The sequence below is a fragment of the Arachis ipaensis genome, chromosome B9 (assembly GCF_059453495.1).
Source record: "Arachis ipaensis isolate K30076 ecotype BB chromosome B9, ASM5945349v1, whole genome shotgun sequence".
NCBI classification, from domain to species: Eukaryota; Viridiplantae; Streptophyta; class Magnoliopsida; order Fabales; family Fabaceae; genus Arachis; species Arachis ipaensis.
This window is the reverse complement of record NC_142444.1, coordinates 146,680,382-146,705,140: the sequence shown is the minus strand read 5'-3', so window position 1 is coordinate 146,705,140 and position 24,759 is coordinate 146,680,382. Positions and strand designations below refer to the sequence as shown.

The window sequence follows — 24,759 nt, the reverse complement described above, 5'->3', positions numbered from 1 at the left end:
TAAAAGAATAAGAGAGAATTTGGATTGGGGGGTGGATGATTTGAAATCAGGCGCTGAGGTGGTTTAATTGGGCGTCGCATGCGACGCGTACGCGTAAGGCACGCATACCGGTGGATCGCGCGAATTTTAAGCGACGCGTACGCGTCTGGGACGCGTACGCATCTGGGACGCGTACGCGTGGATGGCCATTGTGGGAAAATGACGCGCACGCATCAGGGACGCGTATGCGTGGTGGGTCTTGTGCTCCCAGCGCAATTCCAGCCCCACACCATCATAACTCTCTGGCCTTACACCCATTTACGCCGATTTGCAGGGTCACACGTACGCGTGGGGGACGCATAAGTGTGGACTGGTGAAGACGCAAGCGACACGTACGCGTGGACTTGCTTGTGCGCCAGGCACACTACCAGCGCTACTCCTGCCCAACTCTCTGTTAAATTTTATTTTTCACGTACACACATATGACGCGTACGCGTCGTGTGCTTTTTTTAAGTGTTCGGTTCCTGTTCTAAAATAGCTGCATGATCAGAAAAACAGTAAAAACTCAATAAAAATCAAATAAATAAGAAAATCACTACTACAAAAAATAACTAAGGATACGAAATTATCGGGTTGCCTCCCAACATGCGCTTCTTTAATGTCACTAGCTTGACACTTGATTGTTGAATTTTCTTCCTCTTTTTCCAGTTGGTTAAATGAAATGTCTCCAAGGGGGGAGAGGTGAAAATTAGTGCCCCCTGATATAAATTCCTCCTAACAAGCTTTCTTTTATTGTGATTAACTTGATTCACCTTGCTTGTTGGTGTAGAGGTTGGATTGTTTTTTTCTGACCTTCTCTTTTTCATGGATATTTTCTTCGGTTTCTTGGTCACAATCCCCTTTTCAGTGCTTTCCTTGGTTTCCTTCACTTCTTTGATTTCAAAATTTGGGTGTTGTGTGATGGTTAAAGTGTACCCTTCATCAAGAACTTCTTGAATTGGTGGTTCAATAAACTCATTATCTATGCCAATATCTACTTCATTGGAGTGTAAATTCCCATAATTATTTTCATCCCTTACAATCTTTTTTGTTTATGCATCTTCCTCCTTTGTTTTTGTATCTTCCTCTTCTTTCATGTGTGAGGGTGGGAAGTTCTCTAATTCATTGGAGTATAAACTCTTTTGATTAATTTCCTCACTTTCTTCTATAGGATCTTGCATTATATCTCTTGGGAAGGAATTTGCTTGTTCCTCTTCCTGGGACTTGATAATCGACTGCACATGTTTCTCTACATTTTTGACACTCGTCTTTATATCATGTCTGAATTCTTTCATGAGAAGCTCAAGATCTGATGGTACTTGATATGAATAAGGAGATGGTGGCTCTAGATATGAATAAGAAGGAGATGATGATTCTTGATAAGAGTAAAAAGATGATGGTTCTTGGTATAAATAGGGAGATAGTGGCTCTTGATATGGGTAGAAAGATGATGGTTATTGATATGGATAGAGAGGTGGTGGTTCTTGGTATGAATATGGAGATGGTGGTTCTTGATAGTTGGAACATGGAGCACTGAAGTTTCTTTGGTTTTGACTTTGCCAACCAAAATTTGGGTAGTTCCCCCATTCATAATAATATGAATCACTCCTTGGGTGTGAGTAGTAAACCATGTGATCTCTCCATTATTTTTCTTAGCACAAAACACCAAAAAGAATTAAACGCACCATGTGGTAAACAGGAAAGCAAAGAAGAAAGAACAGAATTCTTTTTTTTTGAAAATACTAAAGCAAATATTAAATAAGAAAAATTAAAATAAGACTAACTAGGAAACACCAAACTTAATTTCGAAAATTAAGAAAAATATTAGTGCTATTTATTTTTTTTTCGAAAATACTAAAGTAAAATTTAAATAAAATTAAAACTAAAACGCCTAATCTAAGCAATCAAACAACTAATAGTTGTTAATCACTATCAATCCCCGGCAACGGCGCCAAAAACTTGGTGCAAAATTTAAAGTCCACAAACTAACCGGCAAGTGCACCGGGTCGTACCAAGTAATACCTCAGGTGAGTGAGGGTCGATCCCACGAGGATTGATGAACTAAGCAACGATGGTTGATTAATTTACTTAGTTAGGCAAGCAGAAAATAATGTTTGAGAGTTCAAAAGCATTAAACAGTAAATTCAGCTGAGGTAGCTTTAAGATCTCCCTGATCCTGTCAGGGTGGGTATGAACAATCTTTCCTCTGACCGCGGTCCGATAGTCATAGAAAGCAGTCCCAGATAGTTTCTGCTTGTCTGTTTGCCACATATTAGCATAGAACTCCTGGACCATGTTCCTCCCCACTTTCGTTTCAGGATTAGCTAGGACTTCCCAGTTCCTGATTCGAATTTGCTCCTGGATCTCCGGATATTCATCTTCTTTCAGATCGAATCTAACTTCCGGGATCACTGATCTCAGACCCATTATTTTGTAATAATGGTCTGAATGTTCTTTAGATAAGAACTTCCCTTGATTCCAAAGTGGTTTTGGAGTGCTCTCTTTCTTGCCTCTTGGAGTGGGTTGTTTTTCTTTAGGAGCCATGATCTTAGTGATCTCGGATAAACACACCAAACTTAGAGGTTTGCTTGTCCTCAAGCAAAAGAAAAGAAAGGAGAGGGATAGAAGGAGAGCTAGGTGCAATTGTTGATGGAAGGGGAGTGAGGCCGAACCCATATTTAAAGGGAAGGGGGGTGGGTTCGAAAATTTAGAAAAGATATGATAAAAAAGATTGATTTGGAAAAGATAAGATAGAAGATATAATAAGAGAGGATATAGTTGAAAAGATATGAAAAATTTTTTTTTAAAAAAGATAAATCTAGATTTTGAAAAAGATACTGTGGTGATTTGAAAAAGATATTGATGAGTTGAAAAGGTTTTTGGAAAAGAGTTGAATTGGATTGAAAAAGAGGGTTTGTGCTTATGGATTAAGATACATTTGATATTTTTAAAGTAGGATTTTTAGAAATTAGGGATTTTAGAAACCAGGGTTCTTGACATGTTTATGTAAGAAATCATGAATTGAAACATGAAAGTTAAAATTAGAGTGAAAAATATGAAGAAAAACGAATTTACCTCCTCCCCATCATCCTGGCATTTGAACGCCCAAACACTGCCTGTTTTGGGCGTTCAACGCCCAAATGCTGCTCTCCTGGGCGTTCAACGCCCAGTTGTTGCTCTTTTCTGGCGTTGAACGCCAGATAGCTATCTTTACTGGCGTTCAGCGCCCACTGGATGCCCCTTTTGGGCGCTGAACGCCCAAAATGGCTTCTTACTGGCGTTTTCTTGCCAGTGAGCTCTTTTTCTCTGTTTTGAGTGCAGATTCCTTCTGTGACCCTGTGAATTTATAAAGTTGATTCTTTACCTTAGTATCAATGAACTTTATATAAACAAATAAAAATAAAAATAGGGCAAAATGTTCAGAGGATTGATGCCCCATGGCTGGGTTGCCTCCCAGCAAGCGCTTCTTTATTGTCTTTAGCTGGACTTTGCTGAGCTTTTAATCTAGCTTCAGCCTTGAGCACTCTTGCTCAATGTTGCCTTCAAGATATTGCTTGATTCTCTGTCTATTGACAATGAACTTCTTATCAGAATCAATATCTTGAAGCTCCACATAACCGTATGGTGATACACTTGTAATCACATATGGTCCCCTCCACCGGGATTTCAGTTTCCTGGGGAATAGCTTGAGTCTAGAGTTAAACAGCAGAACCTTCTGTCCTGGTTCAAAGATTCTAGATGACAGCTTTCTGTCATGCCACTTTTTTTATTTCTCTTTATAAAGCTTGGCATTTTTGAAAGCTGTGAATCTGAATTCCTCTAGCTCATTTAGCTGGAGCAATCTTTTTTCTCCTGCTAATTTGGCATCAAAGTTTAGGAATCTGGTTGCCCAGTAGGCTTTATGTTCCAGTTCCACGGGCAGGTGACATGCCTTACCATACACAAGTTGGTATGGAGAGGTCCCTATAGGGGTCTTGAATGCTGTTCTGTAAGCCCACAGAGCATCATCCAAGCTCCGTGCCCAATCCTTTCTACGGGTACTTACTGTCCATTCCAGGATTCTCTTTAATTCTCTGTTAGAGACTTCAGCTTGCCCATTAGTTTGTGGATGATATGGAGTAGCCACCTTGTGGCGAATCCCATACTGAACCATGGCAGAATAAAGCTGTTTGTTGCAGAAGTGAGTGCCCCCATCACTGATTAGTACTCTAGGGACACCAAACCTGCTAAAGATATGTTTCTGGAGGAACTTCAGCACTGTTTTAGTATCATTGGTGGGTGTGGCAATGGCCTCAACCCATTTTGATACATAGTCAACTGCCACCAGAATATAAGTGTTTGAGTATGATCGTGGGAAAGGTCCCATGAAGTCAATTCCCCATACATCGAACAACTCAATCTCCAATATTCCTTGTTGAGGCATGGCGTAACCATGAGGCAGATTACCAGCTCTTTGGCAACTGTCACAGTTACGTACAAACTCTCGGGAATCTCTATAGAGTGTGGGCCAATAGAAGCCACATTGGAGGACCTTGGTGGCTGTTCGCTCACCTCCGAAATGGCCTCCATATTATGATCCATGGCAATGCCATAGGATTCTCTGTGCTTCTTCTCTAGGCACACACCTACGGATTATTCCGTCTGCACATCTCTTAAAGAGATAGGGTTCATCCCACAAGTAGTACTTTGCATCAGTGATTAATTTTTTCTTTTGTTGCCTGTTGTACTCTTTGGGTATGAACCTTGCAGCTTTATAGTTTGCAATATCGGCAAACCATGGTGTCTCCTGAATGGCAAATAAATGCTCATCAGGAAAAGTCTCAGAGATCTCAAGAGAGGGGAGGGGCGTCCCTTTTACTGGCTCTATCCGGGACAGGTGATCAGCCACTTGGTTTTCTATCCCTTTTCTGTCTCTTATTTCTATATCAAACTCTTGCAGAAGCAACACCCATCTGATGAGCCTGGGTTTTGAATCCTGCTTTGTGAGTAGATATTTAAGAGCAGCATGGTCAGTATACACAATCACCTTTGATCCTACTAAGTATGATCTGAATTTGTCAATGGCATAAACCACTGCAAGTAATTCTTTTTCTGTGGTTGTGTAATTTTTCTGGGCATCATTTAGAACGCGACTAGCGTAATAAATGACGTGCAGAAGCTTGTCATGCCTCTGTCCCAACACTGCACTAATGGCGTGATCACTGGCATCACACATTAGCTCAAATGGTAATGTCCAGTCTGGTGCAGAAATAATTGGTGCTGTGACCAGCTTAGCTTTCAGCATTTCAAACACCTGCAGGCACTCTGTGTCAAACACAAATGGTGTGTCAGCAGCTAGCAGATTGCTTAGAGGTTTTGAGATTTTTGAAAAATCCTTTATAAACCTCCTATAGAATCCTGCATATCCCAGAAAGCTTCTGATTGCCTTAACATTGGCAAGTGGTGGTAATTTTTCAATTACCTCTATTTTTGCTTGATCCACCTCTATTTCCTTGTTTGAGATTTTATGCCCAAGAACAATCCCTTCAGTCACCATGAAGTGACATTTTTCCCGGTTTAAAACTAGGTTGGTCTCTTGGCATCTTTTCAGAACAAGTTTCAGGTGATCAAGACAGGAGCTGAATGAGTCTCCATATACTGAGAAGTCATCCATGAAGACTTCCAGAAATTTTTCCACCATATCAGAGAAAATGGAGAGCATGCATCTCTGGAAGGTTGCAGGCGCATTACACAGCCCAAATGGCATCCTTCTATAAGCAAACACTCCAGATGGACATGTGAATGCTATTTTCTCTTGATCCTGAGGATCTACTGCAATCTGGTTATAGCCTGAGTAGCCATCCAAAAAGCAGTAATAATCATGACCTGCCAGTCTTTCTAGCATCTGGTCTATGAATGGTAAAGGAAAATGATCCTTTCTGGTGGCTGTATTGAGTCTTCTGTAGTCAATACACATGCGCCACCCTGTAACTGTTCTTGTAGGAACCAGTTCATTTTTTTTATTATGAATCACTGTCATGCCTCCCTTTTTTGGGACGACTTGGACAGGGCTCACCCAGGGGCTATCAGAAATAGGATAAATAATCCCAGCCTCTAGTAGTTTGGTGACCTCTTTCTGCACCACTTCTTTCATGGCTGGATTTAGCCGCCTCTGTGGTTGAACCACTGGTTTAGCATTATCCTCCAATAAGATTTTGTGCATGCATCTAGCTGGGCTTATGCCCTTAAGGTCACCTATGGACCATCCAAGAGCTGTCTTGTGTGTCCTTAGCACTTGAATAAGTGCTTCCTCTTCCTGTGAATTTAAAGCAGAGCTTATGATCACTGGAAAAGTGTCACCTTCTCCCAGAAATGCATATTTCAAGGATGGTGGTAATGGCTTGAGCTCGGGTTTAGGAGATTTTTCCTCTTCCAGAAGAAATTTCAGAGGCTCTTTCATGTCCTCTGAATCCTCCAAATCAGGCTGAACATCTTTAAAGATGTCTTCCAACTCTGATTCGAGACTCTCAGCCATGTTGATCTCTTCTACCAAAGAGTCAATAAGATCAACTTTCATGCAGTCTTTTGATGTGTCTGGATGCTGCATGGCTTTGACAGCATTCAACTTAAACTCATCATCATTGACTCTCAGGGTTATTTCCCCTTGTTGGACGTCAATGAGGGTTCGTCCAGTTGCTAGGAAGGGTCTTCCTAGAATGAGAGTAGCACTCTTGTGCTCCTCCATTTCCAGCACAACAAAGTCAGTGGGAAAGGCGAATGGCCCAACTCTGATAATCATGTCTTCAATCACGCCTGATGGGTATTTAGTGGAGCCATAAGCAAGTTGGAGACATATCCGGGTTGGTTTAACTTCTTCAGTTAAGCCAAGCTTTCTGATAGTGGATGCAGGTATTAGGTTGATGCTTGCCCCAAGATCGCATAGAGCTGTCTTGCTGCATTGACCTTCTAATATGCATGGTATCAGAAAACTCCCAGGGTCTTTAAGCTTTTCAGGAAAGCTCTTCAGAATGACTGCACTGCATTCTTCAGTGAGGAGAACTCTTTCTATTTCTCTCCAATCCTTTTTATGACTCAAGATCTCTTTCATGAACTTGGCATAAGAAGGTATTTGCTCAAGTGCTTCTGCAAATGGAATCTTTATTTCAAGAGTCCTGAGATAATCTGCAAAGCGAGCAAATTGCTTATCCTGCTCCTCTTTCCGGAGTTTTTGAGGATAAGGTATCTTGGCTTTATATTCTTCAACCTTAGTTGTTGTAGGTTTATTGCCTACAGAAGTGGTTGAAGAAGCCTTTTTAGAGGGGTTGCTATCAGCATTTGTGTGTGTCTGATCCCTCACTGGCAATTGAGTGCCAGAGTTAGAAACTGGAGTGACGTTAGATGCCAACTCCTTGTCTGTTCCTGGCGTCTGAATGCCAGAACTGTGCCCATTTTGGGCGTTCAGCGCCAGATCTTGCCCATTTTGGGCATTCAACGTCAGACTCTTGCCTATTTCTGGCATTGAACGCCAGTCCTGCCTTGTTTCTGGCGTTGAACGCCAGTCCTGAGCATGGTCTGGGCGTTCAGCGCCAGCCTTCCACCAAATTTCTGGCGTTTTAGTTCCAGAATTACTTTTTCCTGGGCTCTTACTGTCCTCAGGTGAATTTTGGGTGGTTTGCTCATTTCTTAGCTTTTTACTGCCCTGAGGTGGGGTATTTAATGTTTTCCTACTTCTTAATTGAACTGCTTGGCATTCTTCTGTTATTTGCCTTGACAGCTGCTGCTTTGTTTGCTTAAACTGTTCTTCCATATGTATATTAGCCATCCTTGTCTCTTGTAGTCTATCTTTGAATTTGGCTAACTGCTTTGTTAGAAAGTCCAATTGCTGATTGAATTCAGCAGCTTGTTTTACAGGACTGAGTTCAGCAGTTGTTGTTTTAACCTCTTCTTTCATGGAAGGGTCACTACTTAGGTACAGATGCTGATTCTTGGCAACTGTATCAATGAGCTCTTGAGCCTCTTCAATTGTCTTTCTCATGTGGATAGATCCACCAGCTGAGTAATCTAGAGACATCTGAGCTCCTTCAGCAAGTCCATAATAGAAGATGTCTAACTGAACCCACTCTGAAAACATTTCAGAAGGGAATTTTCGTAGCATCTCTCTGTATCTCTCCCAGGCATCATAAAGAGATTCACTATCTCCTTGTTTAAAGCCTTGGATGTCCAACCTTAGCTGTGTCATCCATTTTGGGAGAAAGTATTGATTCAGGAATTTTTCTGTCAGCTGTTTCCATGTCCTTATGCTGGCCTTAGGTTGGTTATTCAACCACCTCTTAACTTCATCTTTTATAGCAAATAAAAACAGTAATAGTCTGTAGACATCCTGATCTATTTCTTTATCATGTACTGTGTCAGCAATCTGTAGAAATTGTGCCAGAAACTCTGTAGGTTCTTCCTGTGGAAGACCGGAATACTGGCAACTTTGCTGCACCATGATAATGAGCTGAGGATTCAACTCAAAGCTACTGACTCCAATGGAGGGTATGCAGATGCTACTCCCATATGAAGCAGTAGAGGGGTTAGAATATGACCCCAGAGTCCTCCTGGACTGTTCATTTCCGCTTAGGTCCATGATGGAGAAAGGGAGATGATGTAAAATAGAGAAAATATTTTTATTTATTTATTTATTTCGAAAATAAGATAAAGATAAATAAAAATGGGTGAAGATTTTCGAAAAATTGAGGAGAGAGAAAGTGGTTAGGAAGTTTTGAAAAAAATCTGAATTTTAAAAATTGATTTTCGAAAAAGATGCTTTAAAATAGAGAGAAAAGCAATAAGATAGCACACGATTTAAAATTTTTAGATCTAATGCTCCTTGTTTTCGAAAATTTTTGGAGGAAAAAACACCAAGGAACACCAAACTTAAAAATTTTAAGATTAAGACACAAGGAAAACTCAAGAACACTTTGAAGACTCACAAGAACACAAGAACATGAAGGAAGAATACCAAACTTAAAATTTTTAGAAAATCAAAATAAATTTTCGAAAATTTTAAGAAAAATCAACAAGAAAACACCAAACTTAAAGTTCGGCACAAGATTTAAAAGAAAAAAAAGATTTTTGAAAAAGATTTTAAAAAGAAAATAAGGATTCTAAAATTTTAACACGACAATAATAAGAGACTCTAAACAAAAAAAGAGAAATTTTTCCTAATCTAAGCAACAAAATAAACCGTTAGTTATCCAAACACGAACAATCCCCGACAACGGCGCCAAAAACTTGGTGCACGAATTGTGAATCACACTTTTCACAACTCGTACCACTAACCAGCAAGTGCACTAGGTCATCCAAGTAATACCTTACGTGAGTAAGGGTCGAATCCCACGGAGATTGTTGGTTTGAAGCAATCTATGGTTATCTTGCAATTCTTAGTCAGGAAGTTAATTATATTTATCAGTTGAATTGCGAATAAACAAGAGAGCATGGGTTAAAGGTTACTTGTTATGCAGTAATGGAGAATATGTTGGAGTTTTGGAGATGCTTTGTCTTCTGAATCTCTGCTTTCCTCTGTCTTCTGATTCACGCACGCACGTCCTCCTATGGCAAGCTGCGTGTTGGTGGATCACCGTTGTCAAAGGCTACCATCCATCCTTCCAGTGAAAAGGGTCCAGGTGCGCTGTCACCACACGGCTAATCATCTGCAGGTTCTCAGTTGTACCGGAATAGGATTTACTATCCTTTTGCGTCTGTCACTACGCCCAGCACTCGTGAGTTTGAAGTTCGTCACAGCCATCCAATCCCAGAATCCTACTCGGAATACCACATACAAGGTTTAGACTTTCCGGATTCTCATGAATGCCGCCATCAATCTAGCTTATACCACGGAGATTCTGATTAAGGAATCTAAGAGATATTCATTCAATCTGATGTAGAACGGAGGTGATTGTAAGACACACATTCATGGATTGAGGAAGGTGATGAGTGTCACTGATCATCACCTTCTCCATAGTTAGGCGCAAATGGATATCTTAGATAGGAACACGCATGTTTGAATGGAAAACAGAAATACTTGCATTAATTCATCGAGACACAGCAAAGCTCCTCACCCCCAACAATGGAGTTTAGAGACTCATGCCATCAAAGAGTACAAAGTTCAGATCTAAAAATGTCATGAGATGCAAAATAAGTTTCTAAAAGTTGTTTAAATACTAAACTAGTAGCCTAGGTTTACAAAAAATGAGTAAACTATGACAGATGGTGCAGAGATCCACTTCTGGGGCCCACTTAGTGTGTGCTGGGGCTGAGACTTAAACAATTTACGTGCATAAGGCTGTTTTGGGTGTTCAACGCCAGGTTTGGATCCATTTCTGGCGTTGAACTCCAACTTTTAATCCTTTTCTGGCACTGGACGCCAGAATTGGGCAGAGAACTAGCGTTGAATGCCAGTTTATGTCGTCTATCCTTAAACAAAGTATGGACTATTATATATTGCTGGAAAGCCCTAGATGTCTACTTTCCAACGCAATTGGAAGCGCGCCATTTCGAGTTCTGTAGCTCCAGAAAATCCACTTTGAGTGCAGGGAGGTCAGAATCCAACAGCATCAGCAGTCCTTTTTCAGCCTGAATCAGATTTTTGCTCAGCTCCCTCAATTTCAGCCAGAAAAATACCTGAAATTACAGAAAACACACAACTCATAGTAAAGTCCAGAAATATGAATTTTTCCTAAAAACTAATGGAAATAAACTAAAAACTAACTAGAATATACTAAAAACTATATGAAATTAACCCCAAAAAGCGTATAAAATATCCGCTCATCAGTATGGTATGGTTTCCCCATGTTTTCCCCCTCCATTATGAGCTACTGGCTTTAGAATTGGGCCTCCAATCCATCAAAAATGCGAGTCACGTGCATTTTTAATGAAGGCATGTTCGGGTACTTGTGCGTACGTACAGACGTGTGTGCACGCACACTCGGCCAAAATCTCTGGTTGTGCGCATGCACAAGAGGTTGTGCACACGCACACTTTGCGATGCTTTGGATGATCGTGCGACGCGCAAGATGCTGCACGCGCGCACACTTCGCTCTGCTTTGGTACCTGTGCGTACGCACGCAGGTTTGTGCGTACGCACACATCGCTTTGCTCTTCTCCTTTGATTCTTCGTGCTTCCTCCTCTTTGCATGCTCCTCTTCCATTCTCACCAACCCATTCCTACCTTATACATCTGAAATCACTCACAAACAACATCAAGGTATCGAATGGAAGGTAAATGGAATAAAATAGGCTAAATTAGGCACAAAAAAGCATGTTTTCATAATCAAGCACAATTTAGGAGGAAAGCTCAAAAGCATGCTATTTAAGGGAATAAGTGCAGGTTTATATGATGAAATCCACTCAATTTTAACTAAAAATCATCATCAAATATGGATTCATAAATTCTCCCACACTTAAACACTAGCATGTCCTCATGCTAATTACATTAAAAGGAGATGAATGAAGGGGAAAACAATTTATTCTATGTACTACCTAAATGCATGCAACTATCCTAGATATTACTTACTAATATCTACTCTACTAAAATTTGGTAGGAACAAACCATGAAATTTCAATCAATTCTAAGAAAGCCTTAAGGCCAAGGCAAAGAGTAAATGCATTATGATCAATGTCCAAAGAATTGAGTTGAGATTTTCAAAAGTAACAACAAACAACTTGCAAGAAGATACAATATAAGGAATAAGAACATAGAACTGAGCGATCGAACCCCTCACTGGGTGTGTATTCACTCTATTCGCTCAGTGTTTAGGGCTTAATCACTCAATTCTCCTTTAATCGTGTCTTTCAAAGATTTGCAAGTCATCTAACAATCAACTAATATTTGATGCATGAAAAACAAATATCATGAGGTCTTTGGAGGGTTGTAATGGGGCTAGGATTAAAGTGGGATTAATATGGTTAAGTGGACTTAGTGAATTATATCTTTGATTAGCTCAAGTGACCACCTAATCTTATACCATCCTATATACACATAACAAAACTACCTAACTACCCATTTATCTCCTATCTCACATCTACTCATTCATTTTATTTTCCTCAACACAAACATATACATCCTTTATTTAACTTTTCATTTCATATGCTACTATGTACAGAATTTTTTTTCTTAAATACTTTGCAATTTCTTGGGCAAGGGATATGTGCGCGTGCGCACACAGGTCTATGCGCACGCATAGGGGTGAAAACAAAAGGGGTTCACGCGCACAGGCTGTGCCAACGCTCCCAGCAGAGAGGGTGCAAGTTGGCGTGCGGGCGCACACGCCTGTGCGCTCGCACAAAGTGTGCGAAAGGAGGCATGTGTGCGTACTCACAAGAAGATGCGCACGCACAGATCAAAGGAAACAGGAGAGCGCCCACGCACAGGCTGTGCTGGCGCTACGAACAGAGGGCACAAGAGTGTGCGCACGTACAGGCTGGTGCACACGCACAGGACGCTGAAAATTGAAGTTATGTGCGCACACACAAGAGTGTGCATACGCACAGATGCCCTGTTCCAAAAATTTTTCTCTCTAAAACTAAGGTACTAAGCCTTAGTGAAATCAACATTTCAACCCCAATCATACAAGCATTCAAATATTCATGATCCACAAGCAATTTAACCTATCTAACTAAAAAACTAAACCAATCCTATACTAATCAACATAGCACAAGAAAGAAATTAAATCTAAGAACTATAAGCAAAAGAAGAAGGGTTAGAATAATGTTACCATGGTGGCGTGTCTCCCACCTAGCGCTTTGGTTTAGAGTCCTAAGTTGGACTTGCATGAGTTTATTGAGCATTTGGAACCTCTCCAAAGAGGAAAATCTCCAACTCCTTGGCATGCTTTTCTTCTTCCTGCTCCTTACTAGGTTCAATCACTTGATCTTCAATTAAGTCACAACCAAAGATAGAGTAGCCTTCAAGAGTAGGCTTCTTGGATCCATCCAAAGTAAACTTCACTATTTTTCCATCGGCCTCAAATGAGTAAGCTCCCGAATATGCATCCAACTTGAATCGGGACATCTTCAAAAATGGTCTCCCAAGGAGAATAGAGGATGGCTTGTCTGAATCAATTGGAGGGGTTTCCAAGATATGAAAGTCTATCGGAAAGAGCAACCCTTGGATATTGACCAACACATTCTCAGCAATTCTGACAACTGACACAATGCTTTTATCCGTCAACACAAATCTTGCTCCGGACCTCTTCAATGGTGACAAGTTCAACTTCTCATAGATAGGGAGGGGGCATAATGCTTACACACGCTCCCAAATCACACATGCAATCCATGAACTCCATCCCACCAATCACACAAGTTACCAAACATGGACCGGGATCATTACACTTTTCCGGAATGAGATAAGAGATAAAGTCATTTACCGGACTCTTGTTTAGCTCACCAATCTTGTCCTTATGGGTGCACACATCCTTGAGGAATTTTGCATACTTTGGCACTTGTTGAATGGCTTGAAAAAGAAGAACGGTAACTTTCACATTCTTGAAAATCTCCACTACATTGGGGTCAAGGCCTTCATGCTTCTTTGCTTTTTTAGCCAATGTTGGAAAAGGAATTGGTGTAGGCTCTTCAAGAGGGTTCTTCCTTTTAGGCTCTTTGACCTTTGATGGTTCTTCCTCACCTCTTGCAATATTTTCTTCCTCATCTCTCATCACTTCCACTTCTTCTTCTATTTCCTCATCGTGGGGTTCCTTGCTCAAACTTGTAGGCTCAAGACCAACTTCATCTAACTTGATACCACTCCTAAGGGTGATAGCATTAATGCTTCCCTTTGAGTTTGGTTGGGGTTGAGAAGGTAGACCACTAGAGGTGGAAGCTTGATGGGCATTTTGAGTGGCTGAAGGAGAAAGAGTCAAACGGATAAAGTTTCGGCAATGGTTGCCATGTACGTTTCTTGCTTCTTATGAAACTCCCTTTGCTCTTGCATGAAACTTTGAAGTGAATCGTTCATGTGAGGTTGACTTGGAGAGGGGATTTGATTATTTTGGGTGAGGTTAGGCCTAGTGTGTGGTGGTATATACCTTGATTGATGTTGGGAATGTGGTTGTTGATTGGGTTGGGTATGAGGTGGGCTTTGTGGTTGGTATGGTGGGTAGATAGGTTATGGTGGTTGAGGGTAAGGTTGTTGGCCTTGTGAAGGTTGGTGATAATAGACTTGTTGGTTGGAATAAGGTTGAGCTTGAGATGGTTGATTCCATATTTGATGGGAGTTATCTCTCTATCCTTGACTTTGGTTCCCTCCATAATGATGAGATCCTTGATTGCCTTAATCTTTGTGGGTAAGAATTTGCCACTGCCAATGTGTTGTCCTCTTGGATTTGAGGGCACTCATCGGTGTAGTGACTGTTACAAGCACAAATACCACAAGATCTAGGAGGTCCTTTAATTCTAGGAGGTTGGGGCAGAGGGGATAACAACACTTGTAGAATTTGTTGGCCTTGAGTGAGCTGCCTTAACATGATTGTCATCTCACCGAGCGTCTTAGTCAAGATAGCATCACCAGAAGGTGAGACTTCACCTATAGCCTTTGGTTATTTCTTGACCTTAAATGTTGAGTCGAATCCGCCAAATCCGCAATGACTTTTTAAGCTTCCGATGCGGTTTTGTTCTTAGTGAGAGATCCTCTACTTGAGGCATCAAGAATAAGCTTGTCTTGGGGAATCATCCCTTGGAAAAAGTAACTTATGAACACTAATTCATCAATGCAGTGGTAAGGACAAGCTTCCAACAACTTTTTGAACCTTTCCCAATATTCATAAAGGGTCTTTCCATCTCTTTGCATGATGCAAGAGATTTCCTTCCTTAGACGATCCGTCTTTTGAGGTGGGTAAAACTTCTCAAGGAACTCCTTGCGCAACAAATTCTAATTAGAAATCACCTCCTCCGGTTGAGTGTAAAACCATTCTTTCGCTTTTTCCTCTAGTGAAAAAGGGAAAGCGAAAACTATAACCACTATCTCATCTGACCCATGTCTTCTTGCAGAAGAGCACACAACTTGAAAATCCTTCAAGTGCTTGAGAGGGTCTTCTCCCGGTAGCCCATTATATTTTGGTAGCAGGTTGATCATACCCGTCTTGAGCTCAAAATTGGCATCTAGATCTGGGTACCAAACTTGCACTGGTTGCAAAGTAATGTCCGGCACTCCAGCCTCCTTCAAAGTAATTCTCCGAGGTGGATCCACCATAGTGTTGTCACCTAATTCACTCAAAAAAATTTCAGCACTTCCAACAGAAGAATACAAGGTTCCCTCGTTAAGTGAAGAATGAGGATCAAGGTTAGAAGGTGATGGTGAACCGGTTTGCTCTTCAAGAGAGTTCGATTCACTATGCACGAATGCTAACTGGCGCCGAGCTTGCCTAAGATGTGTTAAAGTCCTTTCTATTTCAGGGTCAAAAGGGGCCAAGCTCGGGCCGTGTCATTCAACTGAGGAATCAATGAAAACATGCAATTACCAAAAGCAAAACTAGAATAAGGAAATAAACAAAAATAACCTAAAAGTCAATAACTACTACTACTAATTAGATAGAGGTACCATCTACCAATTAGTGTCAAGTAATAAGCAAAATTCAAGCATTCAAACTATTCACATATTCACGACAACCAAAACTATAGCATACATTGCACTTAGTAATCCCCGGCAACGGCGCCAAAAACTTGGTGGGGCCGTTATCGCCGGTTAGGAATTTTTCCTCAAAATAGGGATCATTTCGTTGGTAGCATAGTCCCAACCGACAATCAACTCCCCATCAAAGTTTGGAAGGACAAAAGATGTCACAATTCAAAATAAATATAAACCGGGAGTTTTAATTTTCGGGTCGTCTCCCAAGGACCTAGTGACCAATGAGTGCACAATTTCGGTTGTGAAGGCAAAAAGATTTTTCATGAAGATATAAACAATTAAAGAAATAAAAGAACATTCAAAATTGCAAGTAATGAACTAATAAAGGAATTAAAGAACTAACTATGTAATATAAACAAGTACGCAACGAAAGTGATTGATGTATGTATGTGTGTGTGATTTAAAACATAAATGAAATCTTGGCTTAGGATGAGCTAGGGCTCCTTTCCTTGTTGGAACCACAATTATGACAATTATAATGAATTAATCTCACTTATTTAACCCTCACATCGGAGAATAAGTCAAGTAAGCATAATTGTTCCCAATCCCCAAATCCTAACTCACTTGCTAATTACCTTAGCAACAAGTTAGCATTAGTGGAAACAAGAACAATTAACAATCCAAGAATTATAACTAAATGTTGGACATTCCAACTCTAGGAACCCAATGGCTCATTTTTCCCAAGTCAAGAGGTGGAAATTTAGCCTATAATCAAAATTGACATTTCTACAAACACTTGGTGAGCACAAATGCAAATCAAGGTAAAATTAAGAAAATGCTTGAAACTATGAGTAACAAATGATCAAAAGCAACAATAACAACTCAACCAAGCATGTAATAATCATCAATCATCAAAAGCATCAACAAGAAATCAAAATTGCAAAAAATATATATTAACACTAAGACTTTAATTACAAGAAAGAGTATAAAAATTGTAACTATAAAGAGTAGTAATTAAGAAATACTTACAATGGAGGCTAACAAAATTCCAGATCAAAAATAGAAATGGCACTTGAAATGTAAAACCCTAATAAAAACCCTAATGGAGTTGAGAGAAAACTTAGAGAAAAACTACACTAAAGTCTCCTAATACTACTCCTAAAACTATTCTAATGATATCCTATGGTATGGTATGGTTTTCCCATGTTTTCCCCCTCTATTATGAGCTATTGGCTTCAGAATTGGGCCTCCAATCCATCAAAAATGTGAGTCATGTGCATTTTTAATGAAGGCATGTGCAGGTACTTGTGCGTACGCACAGACGTGTGCACACGCACACTCGGCCAAAATCTCTGGTTGTGCGCACGCACACTTTGCGATGCTTTGGATGATCGTGCGACGCGCAAGATGCTGCGTGCGCGCACGCTTTGCTCTGCTTTGGTACCTATGCATACGGACGCAGGTCTGTGCATACACACACGTCGCTTTGCTCTTCTCCTTTAATTCTTCATGCTTCCTCCTCCTTGCATGCTTCTCTTCCATTCTCACCAAGCCATTCCTACCTTATACATCTGAAATTACTCATAAACAACATCAAGGTATCGAATGAAAGGTAAACAGAATAAAATAGGCTAAATTAGACACAAAAGAGCATGTTTTCATAATCAAGCACAATTTAGGAGGAAAGCTCAAAAGCATGCTATTTAAGGGAATAAGTGCAGGTTTATATGATGAAATCCACTCAATTTCAACCAAAATTATCATCAAATATGGATTCATCACTATCCTAGATATCGTTTTTCTGTTGCGCATCTTCAGGAGGCATATAATCGAGGGAGTATGCCCTACCACCTTCTCTTGGAGGCAGTCATCAGGGGAAATAAATCGAGGGAGTGTGCCCTACCACCTTTCCCTGTGAAGTCGTGCCATACAGATCGAGGGATTAGTGCCCTACAACCCTGCAGACAGAGCGAATGTGGGGGAATACATCAAGAGAGAGTGCCCTACCACCTTTTCCACATCCAACAAATCATAATTAAAGAGAAGCGAGGGAATAAAACGAGGAAGAGTGTCCTACCACCTTCCCCAATTCCACATCACAACAAGAGAAGGAATCCTTCATCCTCAACTTGTTTATCACAGCAAGGGAGGGAATCCTCAACCTCAACTTGCCTATTCGTGAGCGGGATGCAACCACTGTCCTCACAACACTAATAACGTAAGCAGGACAAAACCCACGACCTTGCCTTGCAAGCATTACAAACCTCCGTCCTTGTCAATCCAGCCATTTAGGCCATAATCAATCAATATCAAGGTCTTTTAGCAATTTCGTAAGTTATTAAACTCATTAACCCTCATCTTTTTATCAATTTATCAAACTTAGATTCGTTATCCTCAATTCTTTATCAAGTAATCAATTCTATTTTCTTATGAGTAGGATAATACCACCGTCCTCCCTGTGGGTGGGACAAGGCCACCATTCCCACTTAACCTAGAGCAAATGGGACAGAGCCATGATCCATGCATCTTATCCAGGTGCCTTAAATCCTAACCCAAAGCAAGTGGGACAAACCTCAATACTTGCATCTTACCTAGGTAATTAATCAATAATTATTAATTTAATCAATTTCACAAGTTATTAGATTTATTAACCCCATTCATTCATTAACAATCGACCTCATTATTCTGTGAGCAGGATGAAACCACTGTCCTTACCGCGGGCAGGACAAAACCATCATCCACACAACATTTTATCCGGTTAACTAAGTGTTTATCCGAAAATATGTAATAGTTCAATCTAATTTTTTGTATCACTCCCCAGTGTATTCAAGACTTAATTATCAGTTATTCAACTCCATACAGAGGTTAGAGGGGGTTACAACCTCGCCAGAAAGGTGGAACAGTCAAAAATAGGATTTTGAAAAAACAGGTGTGTGCAAGTTGTAACTTTTCCTGACTCATGCGTATGCATCCCTCGTGCGTACACACAAGCTGCATCACTCACTTTGAGTGGTGCGCACGCACGCTTCTGTGCGCGCGCACACTAGCCAGTTTTGCTGGTTTTCTGCAAACTCTGCAATTTCAGTTTTTTACACCAATTTTCAAATGTGAAGAACGTTTGCTACAAAACTCTGTTTTTCTCCATTCTTTTAAAGCTCTCATCATCATCTTTAATTTAAGGTAAAGTTCATTAAATTTCAAGCTTCGAGCGACAAGTTATTGCCTATCAAAGTTGGTCAAAAATCTATTTTTACCAATTTTTGCATAATTGTCAATTTCACAAATTCTCAAATTTGCTACTTTCAAAACAACCTAACCTAATTCTAGGCACCATTTTTTTTATACAATTATCAATTCAAATCATTCCAAACCTAATCAACCCAATTCAATACCATCAATCCATTCCAACATTTATTCCACCAATAATCAAAATCAAACAATCAATTGTTCAACCAATTCTTATCAATTTCACAATAATTCACAATATGGTGCTTATCAACTTACCATAACTTACCAAATAGGGGATACCTCACCTTATCACGGCCTCTGCCCCAATTTTTGTATCAAAGTATTTCAAAGGCAATCAACCACAACATTTATCCAAGCACAATACATATTCAACTCAAACATACTCATTTCTCAAATTCACACTATATCACAACAATTAGTCAATCATAAACCAACCATCTCCATTCTATCCTATCTTAAGGCAATTAACCTAGGTTTTCACATAACTTTACATAATGTCTACCCAAAATTAAAACCCGTACCTTATTGACGGCGGTTTCACACAACTTTGATTCTCTTCTCTATCACACCCAAGTCTCAATCAATGGCACCAAGCTTCCACCAAGTGCTCCGCAATAAATTCAAGCGCCAAATTCACACCAAGATCAACCAAGTACCCAAGTTATTCCATATTATCTAATTACATCAATTATTTTAACATTTCAAACTAGGGTTTGCTCATAAAAGGGAAATCAAAGGGAAAAAAGTTCTCTTACCTTAAGCCACGTGTTCATGGGTTAAAACCCCACTAGAAATTGTGCTTGAGCTTTCCCTAAAGCATCAAAATCACAATCTTTCAACACACACTCAACTAAAATGCGAATTGAATGGGAGAATAAAGAATGGCTCAAGGTTCTTGGGAGTACTCACCTTAAAAGTAGTATAGAATCAAAGAGAAAGTCGAGAGTAACGCGTAGCCGCAAACGGGTCATCGATCGGAGCTTCGGATCGGAAGTTATGTGGATTTGAATGTGTTAAGTGAATAGTGGCTAGGGCATCCTCTCTTTTCCTCCTCTTCTATCCATGGATCCCTCTCTCTTTGGTGTAAAATGAGTGTGTTTTGAGTGAGTAGGGGTTTATAAGTCATGGGCCTTGGGTCCAAGTGACGCCCAATTCAATTTCTCCCTATTTGGCCCAATCTAAGGCCAAAATCTTTAAGATAAGTGTTTTAATTCGTATCTTAAATATTTTTATTTTTTTTCAATTATAAATTTTAAATCTTTTAACCTTTCTTTCTCACCTTTATTAATTATTTAATTATTTATTTTTTTTTGGGTCTTACATATCATAGCTAGAGTTTGTAATGTAGTTTGTTACATTTTAACCATTATTAGTCAGCTGGATTAACTCTAGTATAGCTTAACCATAATTAGATGAATTGTATATAAATCAATTTTATTGCATAATATTTTGAGATCAATCACTTTTAACCAAGTTCTGGAATTCTATTTTTGTTCTTTCCTAAATTCTCGTCTCTTCTCTTTTGATCTGCATTTCTTATTTCTTTTCCTTCGCACATTCTCATCGACACAAGCTTGGATGAGCTGAGTTTTCACAATAATATATCCTAAACAAATTACAATCAAACAAATATTTAAAAAATTAAGAAATATATACCATTACAGTATATTTACTTATTTGTGGAATTTTTTTAATGGAAGTTTTTAAAAATCTCTATAAAATAATTTATTTATGGAAATTTATCAAACCTCCCTCCATAATTATCAACAAACTTCTGCTATTTATGCATGATTAAAACACCCACCCAGATAAAATGAACACACCGAAATAATAAGAATAGTGAAACTCCAAAACCCTAATCATAATTTTTTTTATTTTAATGGAGGAGAAACATAGTGATGCCTCATCTCCAACTCCTTCCACCACCGCTGACTCACTCGCATTTGAGCCTACATCAATGCGCCATCGTGCCGGAGCCAACATCAATCGATGTTGCATCGTCTTCCCCGGCAAGTTCTTCTGCTTGTTTTGCTTTTGCTTTGGTGGATGTGAAGCATTCGGAGCACAATTTGTGTGTGGACTCAGTGCCACTAACTAAGGATATCTGAGAGAAGAGCGAAACAGAGAGATTCAGAGAGAGAGCTCGCCTCGCCGTCGTTGCTACCATTTTTGTCGCGGTTTATCGCCTCTCTAGATTTGGTCGCAACGCCTAAGCCTCTGAGGATGTTCCGTTACAACATCCTCAATGAGACACAAAACAAACTCAATTACATCCTTTCTCTCACCCTCGAGAACTTCCTCGAGTGCCGCCTCCATATTCTTTTCTTCAAGTCCGACATGGCCAAGTCCATCCACCAGTGCTACATTAGGTCTTTTTACATCTTTTCATATTTCTCCTCAATTTAGGATTTTTAAATTCCTAATTTTCTATAACTCATGTTTCTTTATTTTTTTGTGCTTACTATAAAGTTTAGAATCTAATTTTCTAAACATTCAAGTAGCTCAAAATTATAGTCTGATCTCTTCGTTGGATTTTAGGCTTTTGATAAATTATTTAATTATGTATCTTATTGTATCTTGGTTTAAATGATTGTAGATGAAATTTGATTCCAAGAAGTGACACAAATTTTACTGTAAGCAGCATTGTCATGGACCACAAAGGAGGTTGATTGAAGCAATGTAGTTGTACTAAAGATACTGAACTAAACATACTTTGGACATCTCACATGATTATTCAGATTGAGGATTGCTATTGAAAATAAAATCAGTAAACCTTTTCCCCAACCTGATTTATATTTCCTCAACAAAGTGTTCTAAGGCCAAAAGAGAACCAAAATTGGACATATAATAATGATTCAATATGAACCTCATCTTTAAGTACACCAGATTCTTATCATATCCTTTGAAATTTTTAAAACCATAGGTGACATGATTGAATCAAACTTGCTGTTGTATACATTTTGCTTTTTCTGTTCAACATTGCAAATCCCACCACTGGATGCCAAAAGAAGCTCGATATTGATGATGACCAGAAGTTGTAATCTCTACTTTGTATTATAGGTGAGCATTTTGGGACAAGAGAATCTCACAAGAGGTTCTTGGTGATGCTTTGGGTGAGGTGTGCTGAAATTTTTGTTAAGCAATTTTGAGATTGTCATAATCATCTTCGTTGTTGTTCTACCAACAAGAATTCAAAGGCCACATCTACAAGATCACTAGAGGTTGTGACAAACAAGGAATTCCAATGAAGCAAGGAGTATTGACCCCATTATCGCATTCGCCTCTTACTCCATAGAGATAATACACTACACTATTATATGTCTCTTTTAATTTGCTTTGAGTTTAAGATTATAATGACATTTAGTATAGCCTGCATAATGTATAGAGCATTCATTCAAGTCATGTGTTTTGCGTTTTAATTTTTTCGTATTCAAGACCTCTCAGTTCTGAACTTGGTAATTGTGAAGAAGGGTGACAATGATTTACCAGGCCTGACAAACATTGAAAAGCCAAGGATGAGGGTCCAAAGAGAGCCTCCAAAATCCATAAGCTGTTCAACCTTTTCAAGGAAGATGATGTGAAGAAGTATGTCAACACATACAGGAGGACATTCACAACCAAAAATGGTATGGTTTCTTTCTTCCATACTGTGAATATTCTATTTAGCTTGGTTATGCCACTAATAAGAGGTTGCTCCTTGTATTAAAGGAGGTGAAAGAAAGAATGAATTGATGGGAGAATCCTTGATTTGCATATGTATTACGATTTGGAATAGATATTTTTTGACATAATTCTAATTTTATTATTTATTATTTCTCATCTTATTATGTATTTTAGTGCTTTAATTAGTGTCATTTTGAATTTAAATGATGCTAATATTGTGTGGCATGGTTTTTCTAATTCTGTAAACGATTACTGTTGTTCAGTTTGTGGCATTTTTTAAATTGAATATTATGTTTGTGGGGGTTTTAAACTGCCACTGAATGAAGTCCTAGCGATTTTGTAAAACCGCCACAAATAAGCTCGTGGCACCTCCAATTTAGAGGTTTGAGAAACTCTCACAAACCTATCTGTAGGGTTTTTAACTGCCATAAAATAAGAAAAAAACCGCCATAAAACAGCAAAAATTTTGTAGTTACATAGAGAATTCTAGTATTAATATTCACTAATATTATTATCTCAATATAACTGAGATGATTCATATATATTCACTAATATGTTATAGCGTACATTTATACAAGGAGACAGAGGTGTTTTATATTGATATTGTGTGTCATTTGTCTCAAACTACGCTATTCTATTTATACACTAACGAGGGTCATTATTTTCAAACCTCATTAATTTCAATCTGTCTTGATAACCTGAGCCTCCCAACATTGAAAAATTGAGCTGCCCATATTGTGAAAAAAAGTCATGGACATCCATATCACAACATTCTCCTTGGATGTCCATTTAAGATTATGCCTTATTAAAACCTTACTAAAGAAAAACCTAATGGAAAAAAGCTCTAGTGAAGAAAAAAGTGTACAATATCCTTTGTGACGAGGACTACCTTGTTGAAAACCTTGTCAAAAAAAACCTAATATAAGGATAAAAAACCTGACCAAGAAAAAAGGAGTATGATAAACCACAATTTTATGGTTTATCTTGTATTGAATTTGGTGGATTTTATCAACTTTTCTCACATTATTCAAAGAAATAGCATGGTTTTGTGAATTTCTCCTAAATTGTGTTTAAGAGTAAAAACATGCTTTTTAGGCCTTAAAATTGCTAATTTTAATTCACTTTAATCCCATTCGATGCCTTGATATGTTTGTTGATTGAATTCAGGCTTAGAAGGCAAGAATTGGATTGAAGAAGTGAAGAAAAAGCATGTAAAGTGGAGAATTCATGAAGAAATAAAGTTTTAGGAAAATCATAGCGACACGCACGCGTGACCAAGAAACTTCGCCAAGTGACGTTGCGTACGCGTGACAAGCAGCACGTGACCAACTTAATGAAGCACGCTAGGGGCGAATTTTGCATCTGCCAAAGCCCAATCTAACTCATTTCTGAATCTATTTGAGGCCAAAATCAAGAAGGAAGGAGGGGAGAGCAATTAAGAATAGAATAGAAACATGCTTTAAGTCATTCTAGAGAGAGAAGCTCTCTCTTCTCTCTAGAATTAGGATAGATTTAAGTTAGATTTCTCTTAGGTTTAGAATTTATTTCTTGCTTTAATTTAGTTTTCTTGCAATTTATTGTTCTTGCATCTTTGCTTTCTTAGTTTTACTCGTTCTTTCCTTTATTTTGTCACTCATTCTAGAGAGAGAAGCTCTCTCTTCTCTCTAGAATTAGGATAGATTTAAGTTAGATTTCTCTTAGGTTTAGAATTTATTTCTTGCTTTAATTTAGTTTTCTTGCAATTTATTGTTCTTGCATCTTTGCTTTCTTAGTTTTACTCGTTCTTTCCTTTATTTTGTCACTTTTATGTTCATGCACTATTGTTGGATTTGGATTCTCTTTAATACAATTTTTTATGTTTTATATTTCTTATTGTCTAATTGAGTTGTTATTATTGTTTTCTTGTATTTGGTAGTTTTAGATTTTATATTTCTTGCTATTTTACCATGCTTTCCTTGTATACCTTCCAAGTGTTTGATGCTTGGTTGGATTTTAGAGTAGATTTTGGTACTCTTGGCTTGTGATTGAGGATTTAGGTCCCTTGAGATTATTGATGTCCAGTTCTATTGGTAATTTAGGGTTGTTAATTGGTTCTAGGACCAATTATGTCCACTTGACTTAACCCTTCGATGTTAGAGGAAAACTAAGTGGAATTAATCCTTTGTAATCACCATGTTGTGGTCAAAGATCCAGGATAGGATACCTTGATTCTTAATCCTTGCCTTGAGTAGCTTTTAGCATTTATA

The 24,759-nt window shown here is 38.9% G+C and overlaps 1 non-coding gene and 1 pseudogene across 1 annotated transcript; both read left to right on the top strand.

The window, feature by feature from the left end:
* The first annotated feature begins 14,744 nt into the window (after positions 1–14,744).
* On the top strand, positions 14,745–14,851 carry LOC148546706 (small nucleolar RNA R71). The gene has a single exon (XR_015901721.1). It is a non-coding gene; the product is annotated as a small nucleolar RNA R71 (small nucleolar RNA).
* A 6,938-nt stretch (positions 14,852–21,789) lies between these two features.
* On the top strand, positions 21,790–22,793 carry LOC110266950 (small ribosomal subunit protein eS6 pseudogene; annotated as a pseudogene).
* The last annotated feature ends 1,966 nt before the right edge of the window (positions 22,794–24,759 follow it).